Source organism: Triturus cristatus, chromosome 11 (genome assembly GCF_964204655.1).
Source record: "Triturus cristatus chromosome 11, aTriCri1.1, whole genome shotgun sequence".
Classification (NCBI taxonomy): Eukaryota; Metazoa; Chordata; class Amphibia; order Caudata; family Salamandridae; genus Triturus; species Triturus cristatus.
Window position 1 is genome coordinate 614,388,872 of NC_140594.1, and position 27,996 is coordinate 614,416,867.

The window sequence follows — 27,996 nt, forward strand, 5'->3', positions numbered from 1 at the left end:
ATACTGTCGAATGCCTTCTCATAGTCAATGAAGTTGACATAGAGGGGTGTTGCAGGGATTCTGCTCAGGAACAGACCTGTGCTTGGGACCATAGAACATCAGTATGTATAGTCTGAGTCACCATACTACCTCAGTATCCATAAGCACGAGTCAGACCAGCTATACTGCCTCACTTGTCCTCCTAACTTTTCCAGAGAGACAAGTGGTTTGGCACCCCTGAACACAACACTCTTGACCCTCTCAGGGATCGCGGTAACGGGACACACCCTTTCTCTCTCTCTCACTCGTACTTGTCGACAATATAAGATAAAAAAGAGACACAACGGAATTTTACAATGTTTATTTAAACTATTGTGCTCTAAGATGCAATAATTGCGCTACATTTAGAAAACAAATGCATGTCAATAATGTCCTCAGCACGGTTAATAAACCATATACAATAAAGAGCCCTGTCATATGACGGATCGGCCTAAGCCCTTCACTACTACGAAAACTAAACGGCTATAGATATCTGTTTAGTGGCAGACCCCGTACCTTAGCATACATAGGTGGATGTTCTACATCACAGCTGACGCAGCGTCTTCATCTCGACTTTGGTGGGAGGTGTGTGTGTGTTTTTTTTTCCAGAACCTCTGTCTTCAATTATATGACAGGATAGGTGTATTCGAAAACAGCAGCTTCATTTCTTTAATATGTCTAGGTGCTAGTGTCTGACCAGGGAGAATAACAAGGGGCAATGTTGTTTGACCTTTCATAGGCTGTTCAGACTAAAACCCAGGAAAATAATAAAATACAAAAACATTTGCCGGTTCCGTGTGAAAATATAATGTGGTACAAAGGCAAACGTGTTATGTGTGCAGAACCAAAGAGGCCTACAATGTCCAAGATTAGGCTAACATAGGGAAAACTAAACTGAACCATATGTGAAACACACAACACCCTCCCTTTAGTCATGATAATAGCACGAAAAGGCATTAAAATATAAATGCAATTAGAAAAATAAACTCAAAGCATAATTCGTAAAGTTATCATTGGAAAACTAAAAAATTGACAATTTTGGAAAATAGTCAAATTTTGGTGCTTCCGAGGAATCCATTGTATCATTAGCAAATTCAAAGGCCAGGGACTCCATAAAGGAGTCCGATTCCGCAAAAGAGGAATGATTAACAGCCCAAGTCACAAGTTCTAAAGAACAGACATGATCCTTGGTCTCAGCCAATGCTGAGATAGCTACTGGGTAACCAGCATCCATGTTAGTGGAGCCTGTAGTCCTGTGATCCATGTACCAATGCAAATATTTCCTCAAAGGTGAGTGGCTCAAACCTTGCATTGTGGAGAAGCCGCAAACCTAGGGGACAGTCCGTAAGATGGGTCGTAAGTGATTCAGTAGTTCAACGGCCATGGCAGCGGCTGTCTGAGAAGAGAGGCAAATATCCAGTGCCCATTCAAAGGGGCACCAGAGGCAATGGAACACGGGTGTACGCAGGTAAACCAGGCACGCCGAATTGTTAAGGACCAATCGAGATCCAGCTCTTGTAGTAAAAATATCCCAAAAATCCGAAGCATACGCTCATGATAGTGTTGGAGCGGCTGTAGTTCCAGAGGGCGTGCAAAAGGAACATCCATTGCGGAGAAGCAGAAATAGGATGAGAATGCTTCGAATAAGGACTATCTGCAGTGGAAATCCTCCGAATACACTGGAAAATGTTTTATGAATAAAAGCTGAGACTACTCCAAAGATAGTCTGGCAGGAACTGACAAGGCCTGATCCTATAATTTTAAAGTGTGCAAGACCGGCTGTGTTAGACGTATTAAAAATTTGAATCACTAATTCACTGAAATGCAGGGGAAGATTTGTATTTAACAATGACTGTATTTCACTAGACGTTCCAGCCACCTGCAGTTCAAAGGTTTCGCAAGCAGATGTGAGAGTGCTACCTTTTGCAACAGTAATGCTTTGAGTCTGTTTAGTTTGGTGAAATCTGTTTTCAAAGCTGGAATGGAAGGCCACACCAAGGTATCTATAATACCATTCTTAGGGGGAAATAAGATGTTGTTGCAACAAGTGATGAGCTGGAAAACTGACAAAATGTAGGTAACTTCAGCTTGCATACTGCAACAATCTTGATCACTAAGCATTAAATAACTTCCATTTGAAAGGACCATAATAAGTGAAAGAATTGTGGGAACTGGCATTCCTTTTAAATAAGAAGACAAATTTGGCACTGAAGCATTACATGCGCCGTAGATTTTAACATGTTTGGAAACAAGTGAAAACTTCCTTATTGGTATCTTCACAACGAAAGGAGAAGGAAAGTGACCATAACTCCTGAATGTAAATGCCTCCAAGGGGTTCATATCTACCAACAGGAAAATGTTTCATGCAAGCTGTGAATTGAAATGTTGAAATAGGTAGAGATAACGCTGTGTATTAACCACACCGCTTAAGGTGTTTCAGCTATAGTGAATGGAAGTTGTTTTAACTTCTCTTAAGTGTAGCATTGTGTAGTTCATGTCTTTCATTGCCATCAATTGTTGCTTGCGGTTTAAATTAATAGACAAAAATAAACTGCTGGAATTCAGATAGCGCCATGGTACGCGCCCATTCTTAAGTGTTTGAAGTGTCCAGCTAAACTGCATAATAGATCTAAGCTGACTTTGCCCATCATTCATTGTTGACAGATCACTTTGCATAATAGCAATAACAGACAACACAATGTTATTTAAGTTGTAAATACGAGAGGACAGCATATTAATACTATTATCAACAACAGCAAGCACTGTATCCAAATTATCTTGGTCAATCGGTCTTAAACGTGCAGCAGCTTCCATTTGGGACAATTTCCAAATGTCATTATAGGTATCATATAAATATTTTAGGATGTGGAGATTTGGGATCCAAAAGAAAATCTGACAAATCCATGTCTTGTAACGGGAGAAAAAGATGTTGTTTCGCTGTAGACAGTATGGAATGTTCCTATCATTATTGAGACAATTTTCACACCGAATAAGTGGTAACAATATCAGAATGCTGTGATTGGGAGTATTGAAGATCAGGTCTGCTTGATATGAATTGAGAAAACGAGCATGGCGACCATTAGTGTCTACTGGCCACAATAACCACCAATTAGGACCTGAAAGTGTGGAATTGAATGTACCATTCTGCACCATGCTATTGAGTTATTCTTCGGTGTAGTTTGACAAAATTTGCCAATTTCAAAGCAATAAATGGAAGGAATTATTGGAGCATTCAATTATTTAATTTTTGCCAAGCCTAGACATTTTGTCTGCTGGACTGTCATTCATAAAAAATCTTTGTGTGGGAATTAAGCAGGCTCAAAATAAGGTTTGTGTTCCGTGAACCTGCCACAATTTTATTCCCCCAAATGGATTTTTAAGTCAATTGTATTCTTCCAGTAATCATAGCCTTTAAGGGCTAACTGGTTAACAAACTAAGCTGTATATATGAGTTTGGTCTCTGTAAGCATATATGTTTTTTTGTAGGGTAGGAAGTATTTTGAAATAATAGAACATGTGGTCTAAAGTGTCATATCCTGTGAAATACGTGAATTTGTCTTTGTGTTGTAGAAATCCCTTGTGGGGGAGTCGGACAATGTTCCCATTGTGTATAATTAAAAGATAGACGTTGAATACTGGCTCTATGTAGGTAGTGATGTCCCTAATGGTGATAACAGAACATATTGGCATACTTAGCAGAATTAGGCTACAGGTCTTCCGATTAAAAAACCCAGTATAATATCCCAATTCTGTAAGCATAGAATTTACAGTTTTAACATCGCAGTCATCCAAATGTAACCCAGGTACTATTACATCACCCATAGAAACTTTGGACACATGGTATCTGCAGGATATCCGTAGGGCCAAATATATTGAAAGGAACTTTATCCAAAGCAATCCCTTCAGTCACTGGAAAGGCTGAAATGTTAATGAGGGACGAGTCTTGTTTTGTAGTCCCAAAAGTACCCTGTCATGCAGGACCTACGACGTTTACGTATAACATATACTGTGGGTCTGGTGGCGGACTGACTCCGTTCACCCCCGCCGCATATGTTAGCCTATGGTTTGCATTAGCTAGCTCGCAGTGCCACCAGATTCTCCTGCTATCAGAGAGATTAGTTTTGGCAACCTCAGAACACAATAACCTCAGACTCGTGGAAACAATATATTACTTTTCAACCAGTCACTTGTGCTTACTTGTTTTTGCTCTCTGAGAGATACGCAGAAGAAACAGTCGGGCGTTTTTACAATAAGAGTTTATTGTACCGTTGTTCTTCTCATGTAAGATATATGCGCTGCCATAACTGTAATACAGTAGCAGAGATATAGAACCAGCAGTACAGTGAATAAAAATAAATGGTATTGTTCTACCATTGCGTAATAGTCATGAACAGATACATGAATATGAACTGCATTTATAAAATAAAGTGCGTACTCCTAAGATGCCTGACTAGATATACCTAAGTGTACATAGCATGTGAGTAGGTGCTTTAGAGCCTGAGCCTACGAGCTAAGAATCCCACTAGGCTGTTAGTCGAACCCCATTACCTGAATAGTGAAAGTGTGGGACTTCGTCCTGGACTTGTGCTGAACACCCCGCAAGGGATCGTCAGACCACTGTCAGCTGGAGCGATGGCATGCCGGAGCTGCAGCGTCTCTGGTCAGTGTGTTGTCTCGGTTCCTCCTGCTTTCTAATAGCAAGGGGCGCTGTATTTATAGTCTATGTACGTGTGTTACCCATTGTTCAGTATGAGGATGACGTTGGGATTAAACCTTGTGCGTCGATGGGAGAGGTGAAGGATAGCTCCTGGAGAGTGTACTCATCAATTATTCATATGCGCTAGGGGTGACGTCTTAGCAGTATCAATTGGGAAAAACCCACCCTCTGCATGGAACTAGGTGAAAGGTTTAGTCCATAAAAGGCTACAGTCCTTATTTGGAGTTATGTCCTTATAAGGCTCGTTCATATGAAATAACGAGCGCTGATGTAGGGAAAGTGTACGATGTTCCCTGGACCTATAGTAGAGTACCGATATGAAACATAACACCCACTTCACCTTATACTTAACAATAATAATACACGTTTCTTGAAACACATAGGTATAACAGTGTCAGTGCATATAATTATCAAGCAGTCATTTAAAATGTTTCTAAAAAATGATAAAAGTCACTTAAAAACAGTTTTAAAACGATGAAAAATGTTCTCCGGTAATGTTTGCAAATGATGAAAAAGTCCGCAAATCACAGTCCTGAACGAATTCGATCACACAAGTTGAACTACTGTAAGCGTTTATAGAAGGCCATGCTTCGGAAAGTGTCAATTTGCAAGAATAATTTTGAAAATGGAAGGGGAAGGAAAAAGTTCCATAGTTGTTCCCAGCACACGGTGAGCCAAATTCAGATTAGAAGTCCTGGCCGTGAGACATAACATTATCGCTGCCTGCTACAGCAGGGGACAAAACTTTGAAGTACCTCACAGAGCACGTCAAGTGTGCACAGATGTAACTCCTCCTGTCCAGTAGCTAGTGTGTACGCTTCAGTTACCAGATTCGAAACCTCTGTGTCAATGCTGGAGCTGAAATTTAATTCAGTCGTGAAGGGCACCTGCAGATCCTGAAGGAAGGCATGCATCAAAATGGGAATACGCTGGGGACAAAGTCGAGCATGGGACCACAAGGGCTCCAGCCTGGAATCTAAGTCCAGTGGTGTCTCCGTCAGCGGGGTCAGACAGACGTCCAACTCTCATTCGCCTCTGCAAAACAGGCATCGGAAGACAGGTACGATGCAGTCCTCAAAGACTGGTGTGAAGGATAAGAACCAAGAAGCACTTAGTTCTCTTAGGCAAGGTGAACCGAAATGCTGTATCATACGCTCACAGTAATGTCTTTCCAGGAGAGCTTTCGCAATCTCGCTGGCGGATGGTCTGTCCATTGCGCAGCAGGTAGACGATAATCAGGATTCCAGCTACAGCAAGCAGGATCAGAGGTAGACCCCCGAAAATGCTTCCAAACACGGAGTGTATGAAGTTAGGGATAACTCCGAGGATAGTCTGGAATGTGCTAAGGAATCCGGACCCTATGGTCTTAAATAGGTTAATTATGCCACTCGTATCAGACATGTTAAAGATACGACCCACCATTTCTACTAAATGTGGGGGGCAATTAGTTCGAATTAGCACCTGTATCTCGTTCGAGGTCTTTGCAACTTGAAGTTCAAAGGTTTCTCGAGCGGCGGGCAGCGGCACGGTTTGCTGTAAAAGCATGGCTTTCATTCTGCCCAAAGTATCAAACTATATCAACGAAACATTCAGAGAAGGCCATACTAGCGCCTCCCTAGCTGTATTTGTCAGAGGGAACAGTACTTGCATACAGCAAGTAACCCTGGTGTTCACAGTGACCAGATATGCGATGCCTGGAAGCATGCCACAGCAATCTTGATCGTTCAGCATCAAGTAACTCCCATTGGAATGTAACTCTAACACTGGCGTTCTCATGGCCGCTGGTGTTCCTTTCATGTGGCAAGACCGATTCGAAACTGAACCATTACAGGCTCCATGCAAAACAATGTCTCGGCATATGAGAGAATCGCTTAAAGGGTTCCTGCAGTTTGTGCCGCTAAGAAATACTTTGCGATCCCCACTCTGGCATCGGAACTTATACGGTAAATCCCTGGATTTCTTAATGTATTCTTTACCCAGTTTTTCATATGTGCCTGCCTGTCTCTGTTCAAGGCAGTAGTGAAACTGGAATGTAATGACCAGTAGAGTAATTTGGCTGTGGATAAGCCACTCAATTGATGGTAATTCAGCTACTGTAAATTGAAGTCTGTCCAGTTTTTAAATTTGCAGCATTTTATGTTTAGCTCCCCTTTGTGCCATTTCTGTCTGTGTATCAGTCAGAATGTATTCTGTAAACAGACGTACTGTTTATAAAACGCCAAGGCACAAGGCCTGCATGCAAAGATTGTAGCGTCCAGATTAATAACATGATAGAACGTAACTGTGATTGGCCTTGCTGTAATATGGCTAAGTCTTGTTGTAGGATGTCGAAAGCAGATAATACAATATTGCCCAATGAATATACTCGGGAGGTCAAAGTAGTTAACCCATTATCCGCCACAGCAAAAGCTTTTTCTAAGTTTATATGGTCTATTTCCCGTATTCTCTCTGCGGCTTCTTGTTGGGAAATCTTCCAGATTTCATTATAGGCAGTATAAATGCCTGCATATATGAAACGTTTTCGACGTTTTTTCCTAGCTCCTAGTAAAAAGTCCCTAAGATCCATGTCTTGTGCGAGTAAAGTTGAGTGTTGTTTCACGTCTGTAAGTGTTGAGGTTTCTAGCCATTGTAGGCACAACTTTCCAACACTGTAAGATGTCACTACCCCTGGATGTTCTCTCTGTACATAACGTGGGTCTGGCCTATGCATACTCTGTCCCCCGGTGATGTGTAGGAACCGTTTGTGGCATATGTTTGTGTCTAAGGGCCAAACCACCCACTCCTTCCAGTTGGTATCTGCTCTATTATGTCACCATGTGTCGCCCTTTCTCCTTCAGAAGAATTCTGCCCACCATTGTTTGGTGTTGGAAACTTTGGAGTGTTCAGTTCCTTCATCTTGGCTATTCCTAGATAGGAAGTTTGTTGCACAGTGTCATTTAGAAAGATTATCTGGTGTGGAATGAGGCAAGCTCTAAATAATGCCTCTGTACCCTGGACTTGCCAGTTCCTTGAACCCCAAATAGATTTTGTGTCAATTTTGTCATGCCATAGGTCGAAACCTTGTTCAGACAACTGGGCCAGAAATGAAGCAGAGTAAATCTGTTTGGTGTTTGTTAGCATAATTTTCAGTGGTGTTTCTGGTGCAACCTTGTAGTAAAATGTGACTGGATCTGTGATGTTAAAACCTGAAAAGTATGCACATTTTTGTGCAAATGTTTGTGAGCTACTCCTTTGTGGTGTTGGACAATGTTCCCACTGTTGGTACATAAATACATTCCTAGGTGAAATGGACTTGTGTAGGAAGTGATGGCCATAATGTTGATAGCAGTACAATTTATCATAATCAGATGAACCACCTAACATTTCATTTTCAGAAAATGCAGCAGTTTTCTCTAAGTCAGATAACCTGTTATTAATTGTTTCAGTGTCCCAATCATCAGAATATGTACTGGTGGTAATGAAATCACTTAATGAGATTTTAAATACATGATTAATTTTGAAAAGTTCTGTTGGTCCGAATATGTTGAAATCAACCTTGTCCCAAACTATACCATCCGATATAGGAACAGCTGTGATGTTCACTGTTGATAAGTCTCTTTGTTCACGATCTGACGATGTGTGTGGCTTCAGGAGGATGTTGACCTTCCTGGCTGTGGAATCTTGTTGAAAATAGTGTCCATTAATAAGCATGCTAAAAGTCAATACTAAGCCTAGCCATAAAAGAAAAAACATTATCCCAGAGTTCAATTCAAGGTGATATCAGGTATGTTTTTTATTGAAGAAAGAGAAGAAAGTTCTTTGCTTGTTGCTTGAACGGTGTTTTAGCTGCCATCGTTTCCGGCTCACTTGAATCCTTAGAAAACGTATCAAAGTTAATGAAATAGCCAGAAGCTGTTCGATCAATTGTTGGAATTGCATCGGGATTAATTGAAATGTTATTTTCCTCTCGATGAGGCAAGTTGATGTAGATGTCTGTATTTGGTCGAATTGCAACTTGTGAATTATTTTGAGTCTGAATATTTGGTTCAAGTGGAATAAGTTTCATAGCGTTGTTGCTTAGTCCTTCATTCCTTACAGGTGGCTCTTCAAACGTGAAGAGTCTTTTTGTTTGAACTTCTTGGATTGTAGCTAGGGGAGGGCGTCTGCTACAGCAGAGTCTACTAGGCCTACTGCTCAGTATTGGCCACATAGTGTGGTTTGATTAAGTCAATTGAGAAAAATCTTTTCTCCTTTTTTCCAGCAAGAGGAGGGAGTAGCACAGTTCTTGTTCCGTGCACTGCAAGGACTGGTACAGGTTTTCTGTAGGAAGGTCCAAATTACTTTTTGCCCGCAATTTTCTCTCTGATCAGATCCCCGACTTTTGGGATTCAGACAGGTCTTGCCGTTACTGCCTTGACTTCTTCAGTGCGCTAAAAAAACAATGGTTCGGGTGTGGCCAAAAGGTCCAATAATAAAGTGATCCTAAGGAGAGCACTTATGATTAGAGAGTTGAAGATTAATTACTTTAAAGGAGCAACAAAATTAATAATGTACATAGGGACATAAGTCAGTTCATGTAAAACATTTATTTCCACAACAATAGAATTCAGGTGCTCACACAATAAGTGAAAGAGGCGTGACGTGCAGAGTGATGGTGAAGTTTAAAATAACGGCATTGCATTGACAACAATAGTGTAAAACTCCTCAAGCAACTTTATAGAATAGGAAGAGTTTTTTGTTGTAAAGGGTCAACGGCGTTTCGATCTCAACTGTTCGAGATCATCATCAGGACATATAATGGGTGAGCAAGCTGAATTGATGCAATTATTCTTAGGGCAAGGGCAGGGTCAGCTGTATAAGTTGCGCTTAACAATTTGCTGCCAATATGTTTAGTTAAAGTCACTCCCAGTTCATATTCGGAAAGTCTTGGGAGAGGAGCTCAGTGCGTCATGCTGTTTGGACTGTCTGCGTTTAGTGCACGACAGCTGACCCTGCCCTTCAAGTTTACTCACACGTGATATTCTCACGCTCGTACCTTCAGCGAATTAATCTGGGTGAACTCTTCCACCCTCAGCTGTTTTCTGAAGCCCTCAATTGCTCTTCCTTGTGCTACAAATAATTGCATCAATTCAGCTTGCTTACCCGTTATATGTCCTGATGATGATCTCGAACAGTTGAGATCGAAACGCCGTTGACCCTTTACAACAAAAAACTCTTCCTATTTTATAAAGTTGCTTCAGGAGTTTTACACTGTCAATGCAATGCTGTTATTTTAAACTTCACCATCACTCTGCACGTCACGCCTCTTTCACTTTTTGTGTGAGCACCTGAATTCTATTGTTGTGGAAATAAATGTTTCACATGAACTGACTTATGTCCCTATGTACATTATTAATTTTGTTGCTCCTTTAAAGTAATTAATCTTCAACTCTCTAATCATAAGTGCTCTCCTTAGGATCACTTTATTATTGGACCTTTTGGCCACACCCGAACCATTGTTTTTTTACCGCATATTTCACCCCAGGTTCACGTATTGGGGTACCCTTGTTTTTCTTAAAACCTGACTTCTTCAGTGGCGGTCTGCTTTAGGAGGACATTGCTTTGTTTTGTCCTGGAATATTTCAGATTCTGTAAAACAGCCAAACGATCATGGATGTCAAATGATTTTTCATCCGCCATTGCGCCTTCGCAATCAAGATCAGGTACCCACATTTGTGTCCCAAAGAGGACCTCATATGGAGTGACTCCCCCTAGTGAGCTTCTTGGCTGGTTATTTCATGCCCGCTCAACCCCATACAGGTGTGTGACCCAATTACCGCCCTTGCCTAATACTCTTTCTGTTAAAGATTGCTTTAAGTCCCGTTTTTTTCTCTCCACAACATAATTTCCTTCAGGATGATACGGAGATGAGAACCGCAACGCAACGCCCATTGCTTCCATGGCCTCTTTGTAAGCCCGAGAGCTAAATGCAGGGCCGCGGTCAGAGTGTAACGTGCTAACTGCGTATGTACCGATAAAGACTCGCAAATCTTTTATAACAGTTCTAGCGTCAGTAGAACGCTGAGGCCAAACCCATAGGAATCTCGAGCAGGGATCTACTGCAACCATGATGTACTTGTAGGCCCGTCCGTTTGTAAGGGGCCGCAGTGGTCCAAGTACACACATACGAGTGGTTTGTCTGACTTCAGTAATGGCGTCTGTGCTGGGCGTAAAATGGTGGAGCCTTTCTTCTGCTGGCAGATGTCGCATTTCAAGACATAGTCTTTAGTTTGCTTCAATAACCCTGGCCACCAATAGTGCTGTTTCAATAAAGAAATAGTCGCCATGACGCCTGTGTGCACAGAGCCCAAACCTTCGTGTGCAGCTAGTATTAACCTTTGCCTACGATCCATATTTGGTATTACTCTGTCCCCCACTCCAGGAATTCGAGCATATGGAATGTTTTGTGCATCTAATTTGTAGGAGTATTTTCGTGGAAATAGTACTGCTGTGCTGCCTTTGCGTGATGCAATGACAGCTACCATTATTTCTCCGTCTATTCTCGTTTGTGAACGAGTCAGCACAGATACGGAAGCTGTGCGAACAGCCCCTTTTGCGACTTCATCAGCCAATGAATTCCCATCAACGTGAATGCCATCAGACTCAGTGTATGGATCACTTGAGTCCTTGGTAGTTCGGTTTTCAATTCCTCTACCTGTTCCCATAGTAGTTTATGCTTAATTGTGCCACCTTTTGTATCTTTAAACCCGTTCTGTTCCCAATGTTGTAAGTACTCATTGTACGACTGTACACAGTAAAAAGAATCACACACAATAAGTGTGGGGAATTCGTGATCCGTATTTTTTAGTGCAAGTATTAGTTCTTTTAATTCTGCCAACTGAGCCTTGCAGTCTCCTAGAGATTGCGTCTTTGTGCAGCTGGGATGGAATTTGCCATTATGCATGCGACCTTTAACGATTGCACACGCTGAAAAATATTGCTTCTTACTCCCTATAGCAGGTTGCGCAGATCCGTCAGTATTTGATCAAGAGGCAAGATTTCATGTGGTAGAGGATATTCTTGTTCATATTGCAGGAATGAATTTGTTTTTAAACTGGGGTCAAATCTGTATTCAACGTCTATTGCAGTTAGAGAATTTGCCCATTGTATCCATCTCGGATGAAATGCTTTTGCATTTGGGATGCTGGCCTTTGTGACAGCTTCTAAAGCTGGTACAGGAGTTACGACAATGATGCGTTTCCCCTGAGCCAGTGATCTTTCTCTAGCCACGGCAGTCTGAACGGCCGTCAGTATTTTTTCTGTTGAAGTGAAACGCATTTCTGCATTTGTGTACGGGTGTGATTTGTATGCAATAGGTACAGTCTCCCCTTCATTAAAGGTTAAATATGTGTACCTGCATTGACCCGCTATGATTTTGATCACTAAGTGGCGTACATTTACGCGTGTTTGTAAGTGTTTGGAAGACATCATGTCTTCCTGGAGTAAGCAAAGAATATTGGTGTGCTCTTGTGTCCAGTCCCTGGTTGAAAAGTCAGGTTTTATTAATTCATAGAAAGATTTTACCCTTTGTGCGTAATCTAAAATGTATGTCCTTTCAAAATTTAGGAATCCAAGAATTGATTGTAGATTTTTCAATGATTTTGGCGGTTGGAGCAGCGCACACTTTTCTAAAAAGTTAGCTGCCAGACGTTTGCCTTCACTTGACATCTCATGTCCCAAAAATAGGTTATTGAGATGGGCTAGTTTCGACTTTTTAAAGTTGAGTTCTCATCCCACCCTGCGTGATTTTTGTACAGTGCCGGACCTTGGGCTACTACCCACTCCTGTGCATAAGCATGTTTTAAGTGAACGGGTACAAAGTCGGAAAATGCAGGAAAATTGTATTCTCTCCTGGGGCACTCCATAACGAATGCAGGCGGCCAATCTTGTTCTGCTAACAGGATGTCATAACCAGACAATACGTTTTTCCAAAAAATACTTTTTACTTTTCTGGGCTTGTCCCCCTCCAACCAGAGTGTTACTTCATATAACTTATGTGGGACACTCACCCTGGTGTCTGGTGTTTCCACCGTGATGTAATCATTCAACTCCGCTGTCACCAGAAATTCCTTCAGGTTCAGGCGAGCTATTGTTACTTCTGCCGCACTGTCTAGCATCGTCAGAGCCCATTCCCCGTTCAGAAGTTGTGTCCTCAGAATTCTGGGCATGTCTGATTTTCAGACCAGCAACTTTCTTTTTCTTAAATTGAGGTTTTGGATTTTGTTTCTCTTCTTTTTTAGAAGGGAAGTCTTGAGCGCGCTGCTTGTCTCTGGACTGTGTGTGCTCTTCTCTGTGTTCTGACCGTCCTTCTCTTTCAGAGCCTTTCTTCGAACCCTGAAAGGAACGAGAAGAACGTGTATCAGTATCCTGATACCTGTCAGGTTTCTTAATATTATCCCTATTCCTAAGGTTGTACCTCTTTTCAGAGGGCTCCCTTTGGGGAGACCTACCTCGGGATTGAGATCTCTTGTCTTTAAAAATTTCTTTTTTATTTTCCCACTTCTTCTTCGAAGAATTTGGGGTTTGTTTAAAGGTGTCCATTTCAGGACTGCTCTGTAGTTGACGTTTTAAAGCTTTTCCACCTAAACTATCTCTGCCTAATTCTGCATATGCAGTTTCTATTATTGTTGGTAGTTCATTCTCCTGTTCTAATGGAGTGAACTCCCTTAGGCGTTGGCGGATTGCCACTGATGCTGCTTCCCCTTTAATGTTTGCCAGTATAATTGCTGATACCTGGTCGTAGTTTTTTAACAACTTCATCCCTAAATTTAGGGCAGGTTCTGCTCCATAGTCGTTTTGTATTTGTCTTAATACATCTGGCACTACTGCTAGTGAAGGAATACCAATTGTCCTGGTGTATATGGCAGCAAAGACTGTAACCCATGCGGTGCAGTCCTCTAACTATGGTGTTATCCCTACGTGCAAACAGATTGTTAGCATTCTGTGTTTTTCAAATGGTGTTGATTTGGAAATACTGTTTCTAACTGGGTTATTTTCTGTGCTACCCAGAAAGAAATTTGTTCATGTTTTGTGGGCACTTTGCCCATTACCGCTTGTAATGTTTGTGGGGTAATTTTAGTCCCTGAGCTTTGTGGAGGAGCTGCTGTAGTTGTAATTACTGTGGATTGGACCGCGAGTGTCCTCGAGACAAAGTTTGTCATGTTTCTGTAGAGTTTTATCAACTCTTTGTGTTGAACAAGTAGTTCATCCTGTGGCATTGTGTCAATGTCTGGATGTGGTGCATAGGTCGCTAATATCGGCCATGTTGCTCCTGGAATCCCTAAAGGACCAAGTCTCGCTCTTGTTCTTATGTGGGGTAGGGCGCCATTAAACCAGAAAATAAGTTCCTGGATAGTAAGCGGAATCTCAGTCTCAAAAGGAGTGTAGATCGCTGGAATGTCATCATGTAAGTAATATTGAAAAGTTTTTGTTACAGCATCGGCTGCTGGGAATATAACCCATGAGTAGAAAACCTCTGTTTTGAAATCTTCTTGTGCCTCTATCATGAATATTACTACACCTCCTCTGGGTTGTAACCCATGTTTGAGTAGTTTAACTGTTAAAGATTTTCTTACTTTGAGTGCAATTTCTATTGCATCCTCATCAACCTCACAAGTCTGATTAGGTCCGTGGTTTAAAACTCCTTCCTCGTCTGCCATCGTGTTTAAGACACGGAATTGTCCAAGGAAATGGTGAAAAAGGTTTTATGAACAATGTTTGGGAATTTCCTTTCAACCTTGATTAACCAACAGCCAATACATAGGATATCTCGCCTACTCAGCTGTGGCGGAGTTTTTTCCCATTTACTCCAGATGTCTCTGGGTTTTGTAAGTAGGGTCTCTACGAGTAAGACCAAGCACGACTGAGCTACTCAGATTTTACTGTTGAGTAAGTGCGCCTTTATTAGACCACGTTGGGTGCCATGTTGTGTAGTCCCAAAAGTATCCTGTCATGTAGGACCTACGACGTTTACGGATATATACTGTGGGTCTGGTGGTTGACTGACTCCGTACATCCCAGCCACATATGTCAGCCTATGGTTTGCATTAGTTAGCTCGCAGTGCCACTAGACTCTCCTGCTATCAGAGAGATTAGTTTTGGCAACCTCAGAACACAATAACCTCAGACTCGTGGAAACAATGTATTACTTATCACCCAGTCACTCGTGCTTACTTGTTTTTGCTCTCGGAGAGATACTCCGAAGAAACAGTCGGGTGTTTTTACAATAAGAGTTTATTGTACCGTTGTTCTTCTCATGTAAGATATATGCGCTGCCATAACTATAATACAGTAGCAGAGATATAGAACCAGCAGTACAGTGAATAAAAAGAAATAGTATTGTTCTACCATTGCGTAATAGTCACGAACAGATACATGAATATGAAATGCATTTATAAAATAAAGTACATACTCCTAAGATGCCTGACTAGATGTACCTAGCATGTGAGTAGGTGCTTTAGAGCCTAAGCCTAAGAGCCAGGAATCCCACTAAGCTGTTAGCCAAACCCCATTACCTGAATAGTGAAAGTGTGGGACTTCGTCCTGGACTTGAGCTGAACACCCCACAAGGGATCGTCCGACCACTGTCAGCTGGAGCGATGGCATGCCGGAGCTGCAGCGTCTCTGGTCAGTGTGTCGGCCTCGAAGTCTCGGGTTCCTCCTGCTTTCTAATAGCAAGGGGCGCTGTATTTATGCAGTCTATGTACGTGTGTTACCCATTGTTCAGTATGAGGATGACATTGGGGATTAAACCTTGTGCGTCGATGGGAGAGGTGAAGGATACCTCCTGGAGAGTGTACTCATCAATTATTCATATGTGCTAGGGGTGACGTCTTAGCAATATCGATTGGGGAAAAACCCACCCTCTGCATGGAACTAGGTGAAAGGTTTAGTCCATAAAAGGCTACAGTCCTTATAAGGCGTTATGTCCATACAAGGCATTCTGTCCTTATTTGGAGTTATGTCCTTATAAGGCTCGTTCATATGAAATAACGGGTGCTGATGTAGGGAAAGTGTATGATGTTCCCTTGACCGATAGTAGGGTACCGATAGGAAACATAACAGTCTCTTCTCAGTTTATGCGAAGAAGAATGCCTGGCCAAAACCCCATCAACCAGTTCCGTAGCAGAACGTTCTGGGAGGTAGAGGACATTGATCAACAAGAAAAAGACAGTCACAAATCTAATCCACTTGAACAGGAAAACCAAGAACAGTATATTACAGACATATATCCAAGGCGGGTCTAGAGAAGTGTGTTTCAACCATGAAATAAAAACACAAATCCGTGCTTGAGGTGGATGCAAAACGGAAGAACTGTCTGAAGAAAAATCATACTGATTCCTGAATACCCAGAGGCACTAAGTTGAAAAACCGGAGGTCTGGTTCAATAGTAGGACTCGAAAAATCCAACAAATATGGATCCACCAACAGTGGTTCAGTATAAATGACATCAGTTGTAGAAGTCGCAGTAGTAGAAATTCCAGTTGTGTTGTCAGTTGAGCATTCAATCCCCCCCCCCCCCCCCCCCCCATTCACCTTCAGGCGTGGAGGAACAGCATTGATTTTACTCACGAGCAACAAAAGTATGTCTCATGGAGAAGCACGAACACCCTGTGGCTTACTATTAAGAATCAGTCAAATGGTGTAGTTTGACATTTTCGATGGAGACATAGCGTTTATCTCTAGAACCAGTAAGCGGTGACAAGATCAAAGTTCTTGTACCTTGAATGCCAAGGACCGGCACCAGAGCACAGTAGGAAGAGCCCAACTCCTTTTTAAGCGCCACGTTTTTCCGAACGAGATCTCCAATTTTTCTAATTCAAACCGAAACTTCAAGTTTTATGTCTGCATCTGGATAGAGAGACATCTGCAAGGGTTGGCTTGATTGAGCGTCACAAAACGTTTGTAGGTCCTGTAAGACAGCACAATTGCTATCTACGTCAAAGGTTGCAGAAGCCACCACAATGTGTGCACCGTCAAGGTCTGGAACATACATCTTGATGCCAAAAAGCACTTCGTACTGGTCCGCCCACCCAGAGATCTTTTTTTAGGGAGGTTAAGAGCTTGTTGAACCCCATAGAGATGGGTGAACCAACCACACCCAGTACCTAATACTCTAGCTGGTCATTATGGTTCATTATTTCCATAACAGAATTGCCCCCTGGCCTATGTGGAAAAGAACAATGCACCTATACACCCAGGGATGTCATCGAGTCTCAGTACGCTTTAGAAGGGAAAGCCAGACCCTGGTCTGAATGGAATGCACAGCACACATAAGTACTGATGAAGACTTGCAAGTCTTTAATTACAGTTGGAGCGTCTCCTGAGCGCTGTGGCTAAACCTGAAGGAATGTAGAGCAAAGATTAACTGCAACCAAAAAATTAAACGCAGTAACTGAAGTCAGTGGACCACAATGATCCAAATAAATGCAGCCAAAAGGCTTGTTGGAAATAAAGAGGTGTCTGCGGTGGACGAACCTCTGTGGAGCTTTTAATTTGTAGACAAATGTCACAACACAGGACATATTTTTTGGCCTGATGGTATAAGCCTTGCCACCAATAACGTTGCTGTAGCAGCACAATTGTGGCTGCTACCCCAGCATGTGCTGAATCAACACCTTTCTGTGCCGCCACAACTAAAGCAAGACGGCGGTCCTGGTTGGAAATTGAGTGATTGCAAATCCCAGGAATTGTTACAAAAGTAACATTCTGGGCCGGTAAATAAGAGTATTTATAAGGAAAGTCCTTTGGTAAAGGTGTGCTGTGTTTAATTGCATTGACGATAGCCAAGATATTGTTATTTACTGCAGATTTGGTTGGTTTATCAGCCAGAAAATTCCCTACAGCGTGTGCTCCCACACTCTGATGACTCAGTGTATGTATTTCATGAGTATGTTGCAACCTATCCTTAAGGTCTGCCACCTTAACCCAAAGCAGTTTATGCTTGATTATGCTACCCTTTGAATCCTTGAATTTGTTTTGTTGCCAGTAATGTAAATTATCATTAAAGGATTGTACACAGTAATACAAATCACACACAATATCTGTGGGGAATTCAGGATTTGTTCAAGAGCAAGAATCAAAGCCTTTAGTTAAGCAGCCTGCGCAGTGCAGTCCCCTAAAGACTGTGTGCGAGTTGTTTGAGGTTGAAAAACCCCATCTAACATAACACCAATAATGATGGCGCATGCAGCTGAATATTGCTTTTCCGAACCTATAGCAGGTTGAACTGAACCACCAGTGTAAATGATATATTTATATCAAGAGGCAAAACAGAAAAGGGTATAGACATGCTCATACTGTAGAAATTCTTGTGTCTGCAAAGAATGGTAAACAATGAGCTCCACTGCTGTGAAGGATGTAGCCTACTGTATCCATCTAGCATGGGGGGGGGCTTTATCATTAGGGATGCTAGCTTTGATGACAGCCTCTTAGGCTTGCAAAGGAGTAACAGCTATAATGTGTTTTCCCTGAAAAAAGTAGCCTTCCTTTAAGGATAGCCATCTGCACAGCAGTCAGTATTTTTTCAGTGGAAGAAAAATGAATTTCTGCTTCAGAATATAAATGTAATTTCTATGCTATAGTCACTGTTTCACCTCATTAAAGGTGATGTATGTAAATCCAGTTGCACCTGGTAACCTGCAGATGACCAGGTTCAGGTATTGACACGTGTTTTCAAGTGAAGTGATTCAAGTAAATCAGATTGTAAAGATCTAAGTGTATCTGTATGTTCTGATGTCCAGCATGCAGTGGAAAAATCGGGGTGAATCAATTCATCAAATGGTTTAATGCATTGTGCATATTCAGGTATATATGTCCTGCTAAAATTCAGAAATCCTAGCAAGAACTGCAACTTTTTTAGTGTATTCGGAAGCTGCAATTGTGCACATTTCTCAAACAAATGAGGGGCAAGACCCTCCCTCAGGCGTAAGTTCATATCCTAGGTAAATGACACTTAGACAAGCTATATTAGACTTTTTTAAAGTTGAACTTGTAGCCAAGTTTAGCAAATCCCAATATTACTCCAGTATTGGAACTTTCATAGATTTGCATGCTTGAATCATTCCTCGTCATCAAGATGGGAGTCCCCGGTATATTTAAAAAGTAATGTCACAATAGACATAAGACTTAAAAACCTAAGGCCTCATTATTTAGTAACATATCCAAGTCCTTATTTAACAAAGGACCAAACTTAGAAAACAACCAGTCCGCTGACACCACCCTGTAGAACCTTCCTGAAAGGAGCTCTAGTCCCTCAGATTTTACACCGCACGTCGTGCTAGGGAGTCTCCACTGAGCTCTGCTCAGTTTTTTCCTCACAACTCTTTGGAATAATTTTTTCTTCAGGTTCGTTCCTATATTGATATATATGATACAGATCCCATTATCTGTTTTTAGGTGGAATAAACTGACACCTCCATGTCAGACACACCTAAAAAAGGCCCTGTGGCACCTGCAGGAAGTAGAGACTGCACATCGTCGATCCCCATAAGGACTGCCTTTATTGTCTATACCCAGACCATAAACCCAAGGACTGTATGGTATGTCGCATGTTTTCTTCAAAGACTTTGAAAGATCATGAGGAGAGGCTTTTACTATGGCTGCAGAGGCTTAAAGACGGAGGTTTCTGATGAGGAAAGTCAAAAAAGACCACTGTATGATTCTCCAGGTCACTCATCAACAACCTCCAAAGAGACGCACAAAAAGTCTTCAGAGGATGCTGGAAAGCAGGAGCCATCTTCCAAGTTGCCTCCTCCACAACATGTTTAGAGTTCAGTTTCTGTCACAAATCCTCTCGGAAACTGGCTTCAGAACCTTCTACTTTACCTGTGAAGGTTAAACATGCTTTCAAAAAGCCTACCTCAGCCCTGCCAATGGCCAGCTCGTAGACGGCACTCTTGATGACGAAGAAATCTTCCTAGGGAGCTATTGGGGTAACATCGACGACGACCACCGTCGCCACTATTACAGTGTCATCAGTGGCGATTTCCTCGTTGTCATGTCATAGTCGACAAGCCAATTCCCCTTGTCAACGGTGAAGATCACCAAGGCTTTTAAGTCATCGTCGACGATGTGTCCGATGACGAAGATAAGTCTTTCGTCGATGGCTATTCCCACGTTGATGATGAGCCTACCGTTGAAGGCCCTCTCGTCGACGATCTCTCCCATTATTTCGTCGACTGCTTTGTCACCGATGGATGTATCTTTGATGGCTATTCTGTCATCCACGCCCATATTGCCGGCGGACGTCTGTCTGTCATCGTTGACGCCGCTTACCTCTGTCGACGGTTCATCATCGACGACAATAGTTTCTTCCAAGATCCAGGCACATATTCCAGCGACGACTACTGCGTTGACGACCTCGCCAATTACCCCAGTGAAGGAGATGACCCGATTAGAGCCACCCGGGTCACTACTGACCACCTCTCATCCTTCCATGCCAAATGAAGAGTCAGCGAGACAGTGGACAATATACACCAATAATCACATATTGCACACACTCAGAGCAGGGCCCCATCTGCACAGTCTCGAGAGAGTGTTTTCAGAGGGAACTGAGAAACTGTAAGCATAAAGACACATTATATGCATTGCATGGTCATCTAATAACCCACCCACTGTGTAATTTTCCCAACAGATGTGGATGAACAGCGTAAAGAGAGAAAAAAGGCTTCTAATCTCGTATCTTGCACAACTGTTAACATTTTCAAGACCATTCCACCCTGGGCTGTGGTCAAACTGCCAGACACGTGGGAGAGGACCTTTACCAAGAGGGAAAGCTATGCATTGGCACTAACAGTTCTTTGTTGCAGAACCAAAACTTAGCAAGGAGCGTTTCTCTGAATCAAACAGGATTAGTTTTGAACAGTAAAGAAAATGGCGTCTGAAAAGAAAATGGCGTAGCGAATGCTAACTTATACATGGCATTAAAGAGCATCAGCGAGCATAATCTAACACTAGCATCAAAAACAGCAAAATTGATTTTTCACCCAATATTTCGGTAGGAAAAGCTGATATCTTCTTTGACATCACCAACTAGAGTCCAGCTCTTGTTACCAGCATACCTCTTAGATGATGAGCATTATTCTGACAACGACAGTCTCTTTGCAGCAGCGCAAAGTCAGTCAGAGCTTAATGTAAAGTATCATGAATACCCTGATGAGCAGGTGTATTATGATCAGAAATTGTATTACTCTAACCAACACCGTCAGCAACAACCACAACAGGACATGGTATGCCTTCCTTCCACTCTTGTTACAGATCTACAACCCATGCTAGCGGATTACAGAAAGAGATTTCCACCAACGTCACTGTCTCCTTCACCAGCACCTCTGCCACTTCCTATGGTTCAAAGTCATCCTCCATCTTCTCAGTCTCAAGTCCCTGTAAAACAACTATCACCCTCTGACGAAGATGAACAGGAGGAAGGGGAAATACAGTAGAAAGAAAAGCAACAACTTGAAGAATGGGACAGTTACATTATTCCTCCACCAGAGTCTCCATCCCCGCCACAAACTGATTTACCTCCAGAAGACATAGGAGGTTTCCATAACCCCTTAGAGAGAGCAGCCAGGCGTTTTGAACTCCCGATGCCTGTGCATCAGCAGGACTGTTTCCCTCTATGATTTCAAGGAACCTTTCAGGAAATAAGTCAGATCAATGACCATTATTGACTATTAATGGGACCAAGGTTTGAAAATAATGTGGAATCCAGCAACAGTGCTGCCAATCTTACCAAGACTTGATAAAAAGTATAAGGCTCCTGACGATGCACCTGCTTGTCTCACTGGTCATCCAAGACCTGATTTAGTGATATCACAAGCACCACAACATAGATCAAAGACCCCTTCAGCACCATTATTGGCACCCCCAGAAAAGGAGGGTAGAAGACTGAACAACATAGACAAACGTTTCAACTGCATTAACGGTCAGGGCTAACTCCCTGACTTTATTAGGCCGTTACAACAGGCAAATGAGATCAGATATTGACCTCATTTTTGCTCTTCAGCTTCAATGGATCTTGTAGTTGGGTGCTGGTTGCTCCTCGTTGCCCAGCTCTGCTCTGCTGCCACTGTAATCACCACTGCGAGTGGCACGGACGCGCACTCCATTTCCCAGGAGCCTCGGGGGCACACATTCTACCCGTCAACAGACGCGCCAGGAGGCGCAAAAAACAGCGTGAGGACTCCCGCAGCAAAGCCCGGGCCAAAGGCGGCCGATCTGCGCCTGTCAGAGCCTGAAAGAGGCTGGACTGGGCCACAACGCGACCATTTAAGTACTGGCAGTAAGTTGTATGGTTATTCAACACATTGTACTACTTCTAAGCCGTGATTGATAGAGACTACTTGAGGCCTATTGATAATAGTTTGTAATTATGAGTAGGCGCAAGTCAGGGGTGGGCAATGGGGTGGTGGGAACCCTAGATGCCTTTCTTGTTCGTGCGGAATCTGCACTTATTCATGAAATCGAATTGACTGAGCGGCAGTTGTCTCTGGATCCTAAATCTATTCTCTCATATCAATCTGGTGTTGGGACTAGTAATGGCCTGGAAACTACCTCTCCCCACCCATCTGCTGACAATACCACTGATATACATGGTCCGCCCAGTAACTTTATCAACTTGGAATTGAGTCCTTCTTCTGAACCATTCCCAGGGTCAAATACACTTGGTGTTAGCACTAGAGGGCAGCAAGCAAGCATCAACAAAGGCTCAAAAAAAAGGGACATGACCCTATCACAAGGAAGAAAAAAGGTGTGGTCCAGAAACAAAAACAAAGAGTGACTCGCAACACAGTTTGCCAACGTAGCCCTCCGGCGGTGAACGATAAAGCCTGTATATCACCATCATTACAGGCCATTAATGTAAATAGTTCCCCTGCATGGCCAAGCAAGGACGTTTTATGTAACCGATTAGAACAAATGGTATCTAACCTCCTTGCTCACTTGTTGCATAAGGTATGTCAAATTGAAGCAAGATTAAATGTATTAGAAAAGCTGCGTGATTCTAGTCAGTTACCCAGTATTGACGCAGCTAATAGCAGGGGTGCGGATTTGATGTACCCGAGGAGAGGAGATGATAAGGGAAAGGGTACCAATATTAAGACAAAATGTTGTAATTCCAAACCCTGCCTGGATATTAATCATGATTTAAATAAACCCAGGCCCTCCCATGTAAACGCTGGACCACTGTCCCATGCACATAATCCGACTAATCAGATTCAGAATAAGCTATTGATACAGTCGTTGGTTCGAAAAGGAGTGGCACCAACTGGTAGGGTGGGGGATCGGGATAGTAACTCAGATGGTCATGGCGGCCGTCACCCCCCCGAAGTAGTGATGTTAGGAGGGGGCTCTCATATCACCTCTCACCGGCGGAGCTTCTTACTTCCACGAAGCAGCAGAGAGGTGAGGAGAGAAGAGCCGTGTGCCTCCCTCGCAGCCTAGAAAACGGCAGTACACCGGGGACTTTACCTTGCCTGACCCTGGCATAGCTGCCGGCACCGGACTGATAGCAGTGATTTCTTGAGGGGGCTCTCAGAGCAAATCCCCCTGGCGGAGCTACTTCCCTCGTCGCAGCAGCAGAGCGGTGAAGAGAGAAGAGCCCTGTGCCCTCCTCCACACAGCCTAAAAATCAGCAGCACACTGGTGTTCCGCCTGACCCCGACATGGCTGCCAGCACTCCACCGAAGCAGTGATGTCTTCGGCATAAGTCAGCATTAAACCCCTCGGGAACTCACAGTGGTGAATACACATGTGGATGAGGTGGCAGCTGCTACGTGCATACCCCAAAGGGGTACTTCTGGATTTCCTATAATCATAATTATGCTGGGTGAATCGGATTGATCCCGGAGACTGATGGAATGATCCCGGAGACTGATGGAACCCAGGCCACTGGCAACCCACCCCTGCTGGCCGCCCTTGGCGAAATCGCTCCCTTGGGACCCCCTCTGATTGCGGAGCTGTACTACGTCCTTGGAATCTCGACCCCGCTGCTGTTGGGTGAGTTGGATCCCCCCGATGTGCACCCGGGCTTGGAGTGCTACAGAGGCCGATCGCTGGGCCTCCAGGGTGTTCCCCCCTCCCCCCCCCCACACACACGGCACCTGCAACCTGGATGTGGCGACGTGCTCAAGGCATTTATATGACACTCTACACTTGCCTGCACTTATGCACCCCCTCTTATTATACTTCTTTGCGCTATCGTTACCCTAGTGGCCCCTTTTTCTATCCCTCACACCATGCCATCCCCTCATCTCCTTATCATGACTTCCATTCAAATTAAGTCTGGAATTAACTGCTTCAAAGTCATTTATCCCCCGAATCTGTCCAAAGCAGCAGTAAAACGGTTTAAGCATAACGCCATTGAACAATTTCCAGATTCCCTTTTTGTTGACCAATTCCATAATGGGCGTTTAGGGAAGATCAAAAATGACTTCATTTTCTTCACTCACAACATCCCTTCCTGGTCCTCCAGCTTCTTCAATTCCTTCAACGTCTCCTCCTCCTCTTCTTTCCCGCATGGGAAGCAGTTAAAGATTTCTCCCTCCGCTTGCTTTAATGGCTCTCTCACCATTACACTTTATAACAATTGCACTGTCATGATCCAAGCTACAGACTCCTGTCTCTCTCTCTTTGACCACCTCTTCCACTCCCTTCGTCCCACCCCTGCGACTACGATCTCTCTTGATTCTTCTTCTTCTAGTTCGTCTACTTTCTCCCCCCATGACCCCCCTATATTCCTTCAGACCGCTCTCCCAGGAGTCACAGGTCTACCCTTTATCCCTCCTTCTCTTGCTCCCTCCCCTCCCTCCCCTCCCATTCTTCCCCCCCTCCCAATTTGATCTCCCCCTTACCTCCTCTGCTTTACCTCCGGTTTCCCCTCCCCACCCTGCATCTCCCCAATATTCCAATGCCATCTACTGCCCCCTAACCCCCTATTCCTACCCATCTCCCCCCTACTTAATCCACCTTTCTTACAACCTGATCTACCGATCAACTCGCCTTACCCTCCCCCTTCTCCTCATCCATTTCAGCTCTTCCCCTTCCCTCGTACCTTCAATTCTGTTCTTACACCTCCCATCTCTTTACAACCTCCCCTCCACCTTCCTATGCCTCACATCCCTGTCTCCCCTCTTGGTAATTCCATCCTCTTCCCTCCCTCTGACCTCACAGTCCTTCCTCCTCCTATGCTTCACAACCGTGTCTCCCCTCTTGGTTATTCTGTCCTCTTCCCTCCCTTTGACCTTACAGTCCCTCACTCCTCCCACAACTACCATTTAGCCCAATCTCCCCACCCTGCCTGGTGCCTGTCCCCCTACATTCACCTTTAGTAGCCTATGGTACCTGGCCTGCACCTTCTCTCTTCTCCCCATTCCTCTGGCCTTCCATTGACCCTCCCCTCCCTGTGCAGCCCCTTCTTCTCCCCATATCTCTAGTCATACATTGACCCTCCTCTTTCCCCTCCCTGTACAGCCCCTTCTCCTCTCATCTTACCGTATCCCTGGCCTCCCCTTGACCCCTCTCCTCCCCCCCTCCACCTCTCGCCCTCCCTCTCTACTTCTCAATTTTCTCCTCCTACTTATGCTCTCTATTCTTCACCTCTGCTCAACACCAGTAAAAATTTCACTGTAACTCCATCCACTCCTTTCTACCAGCATCTTTCCCCACCATCGACCCTTGCACCTCAACACTCTTCCCGGTCCCCCTCCTCCCCCTGTACTTCTTCGCCTACTTCACTCCCTCCCTTAACCATCGAGCCACCCAACACTCCGTGCTAAGCCCACCTCTCCCTGGAAAATAAACTTGATTCTCTCATCTCTTCCATCTCCCAGCTTGAAGCGTCCATTTCACTTTTAAATGCTAAGATATCCCCCTTCCCTTATAACCTCCCGAGGAGTTCCTTGCTCCCGCGCCCCAATAAAACCAACCACAGTCTGTCCTCCACAGACATCGCCAACTTACTGGCTAGCTACAAGACTACCAACGTCAATCCCCCTCCACTCTCCTCTCCTAACAATTCTACTCAATTCACCATTCAGACCATCTCTTCCTTCAGAACTTACCAGCCTCCCCCTCAAGGGGCACCCTCATTCAAGAATCTTATCCCTATCTCCCTTAACAGCCCGAACACTTCCATCACCAAAACAGTTGTGTCAGAGCTACATTGTATGCTCCACAACTGCAGATCTGCAACCAAACACAAACTGGAAATCTCGGACACTATCACCCACCACAATCTTGACATGCTCTTCCTCACTGAGACCTGGTTTAATGACTCCTCTCACACTTTGTTTGATCTTCTGATACCTACCGACTACTCTATCCTCAAACGACAGAACAGACAAGATCGGGGGAGGTGTTGCTATTATCTTCAGAAACTCCCTTCAAATTAAAGCCTTTCCTACCATCTTCGTCCGCACATTCGAATGCCTATCCCTAGAACTTCAAGTTCATCACGGCTCACCCTTCAGGTTCCATGTCATCTACCACCCACCCGGTAACTGCTCTTTCTTCATGGAGGAACTCACTGACTTCATTAGTGACCAATATTCTCAAAGCGACAGGCAGATCTTCCTAGGTGACTTCAATCTCCACTGGGGCTCCGTGGAAGACTCTGCTGCCAACAAGCTTGCCACCTTTCTCTCAGCTAACGATCTTGTCCAACACTGCTCGGAAACTACACACGCCAAGGGCTCAATTCTGGACCTTGTTATTTCTAAATCAGACCTGCTTACCATTGCTCCCCCTATCCATGTAGACTGGTCAGACCATTTCCTCATTCCCTTCCATTTTCACCTTTCGCACGTTATAACTCCCGGCCAACCTAAAAGGGCTTCTACCTGGTTCCGCAACACTAAAAACATTGATCTTGAGACTCTGTGTGATTCTGCTATGCGTTCACTTCCTAGTCCAGACCCTAGCGCGGATGTCAACGATCTCACTCCCCATTGCCTCTCAATCCTAGCAGTCTAAATCGACATTGTCGCTCCACTCCAAAGCAAAAGACCCACCCCCTCAGGTTCAATAAAGCTCTCTATGACGAAAGAAAAAACCTAAGAATCTCTCTCTTTTACGTTCGGCAAGATCCAAATGCCACAATCTTTCATGAAAAAGCATCACATTTCAGATCCCTCCTCGACTCTGCTAAAAACAGACCCAAAAAACTTTTCGACCTCCTAGAAAACCCAAACTGCTCTCCCCAAACCATCAATCCTGAGGATGCTTCAAAGAAAGCAACTGAGTTTGCTATATTCTTTGTTGAAAAGGTCAAGTCACTGGTGGATCAGGTCACCCACCGCACCCCCAATGAGGAGTGAAAATCCTTAGTCACTGGCAGAACTTTACCGCCATCTCAGAAGATGACCTCAAATGCATCCTCGAAACCAAACCCTCCAACCATTCTTCTGACCCCATACCTAGTGTCATCGCCATCAATTTCTATACCAATACTCTCTCTTATTGGACCAGGCTAGTTAATCTCTTCCTCAGTCAAGGATCCCTCCCAGCTGTCCTCAAAACAGGACAGGTTACCCCTCTTCTAAAAAAAACCTCCGCAGATGCGAACGACCTCAACAACTTCCTCCCCATCACCAATCTCCCTTTTCTTTCAAAAATCACAGAAAAATGTGTTGCAAAGCAACTTTCCCAACACATTATGGACAATAATCTCCTTGACGTGGTCGAGTCTGGCTTTATTCAAAATTGCAGCACTGAAACATCCCTGCTGCAAGTGATCGATGATGCGCTGCATATACTCGATTCGGGGGAATCGTGCCTTCTGATTCTTCTTGACCTCTCTGCAGCCTTTGACACTGTTAATCACAACATTCTCCTCAACACTCTTCAACAGAGAATGGGCGTGGAAGGCACAGTGCTTAAATGGTTTGCCTCATTCCTCTCGGACAGATCCCAAATGATCAAGATTGCGAACAGTCTCTCGTCTCCACTGGTGGTTGGTTAAGGCGTCCCTCAAAGTTCTATCCTTGCACCCACTCTGTTTAATCTCTATCTGGAACCATTAGGGAACCTCCTAAGCAAATCTGGAATCCTTTGCCATCTCTATGCGGATGACACCCAAATCTACCTCAAGGTGTCTTCCTCACAAGATCTCTCACTACTCAACTCTATTCACAACTGGATGTTAGTTCACCAACTCATTCTCAATCCCTCCAAAACTGAATTCCTCCTCCTATCTACCTCTCTCTCCCCGCCTCCTGTTCAATCCTGGATGGATCAGCTAAATTTAC

General features: G+C 43.8%; 1 protein-coding gene across 4 annotated transcripts in view; it reads left to right on the forward strand.

Moving 5' to 3' along the window:
* Positions 1–27,996, forward strand: part of SLC39A14 (solute carrier family 39 member 14) — a 288,443-nt gene that overhangs the window by 203,919 nt on the left and 56,528 nt on the right. The window lies entirely within an intron of this gene.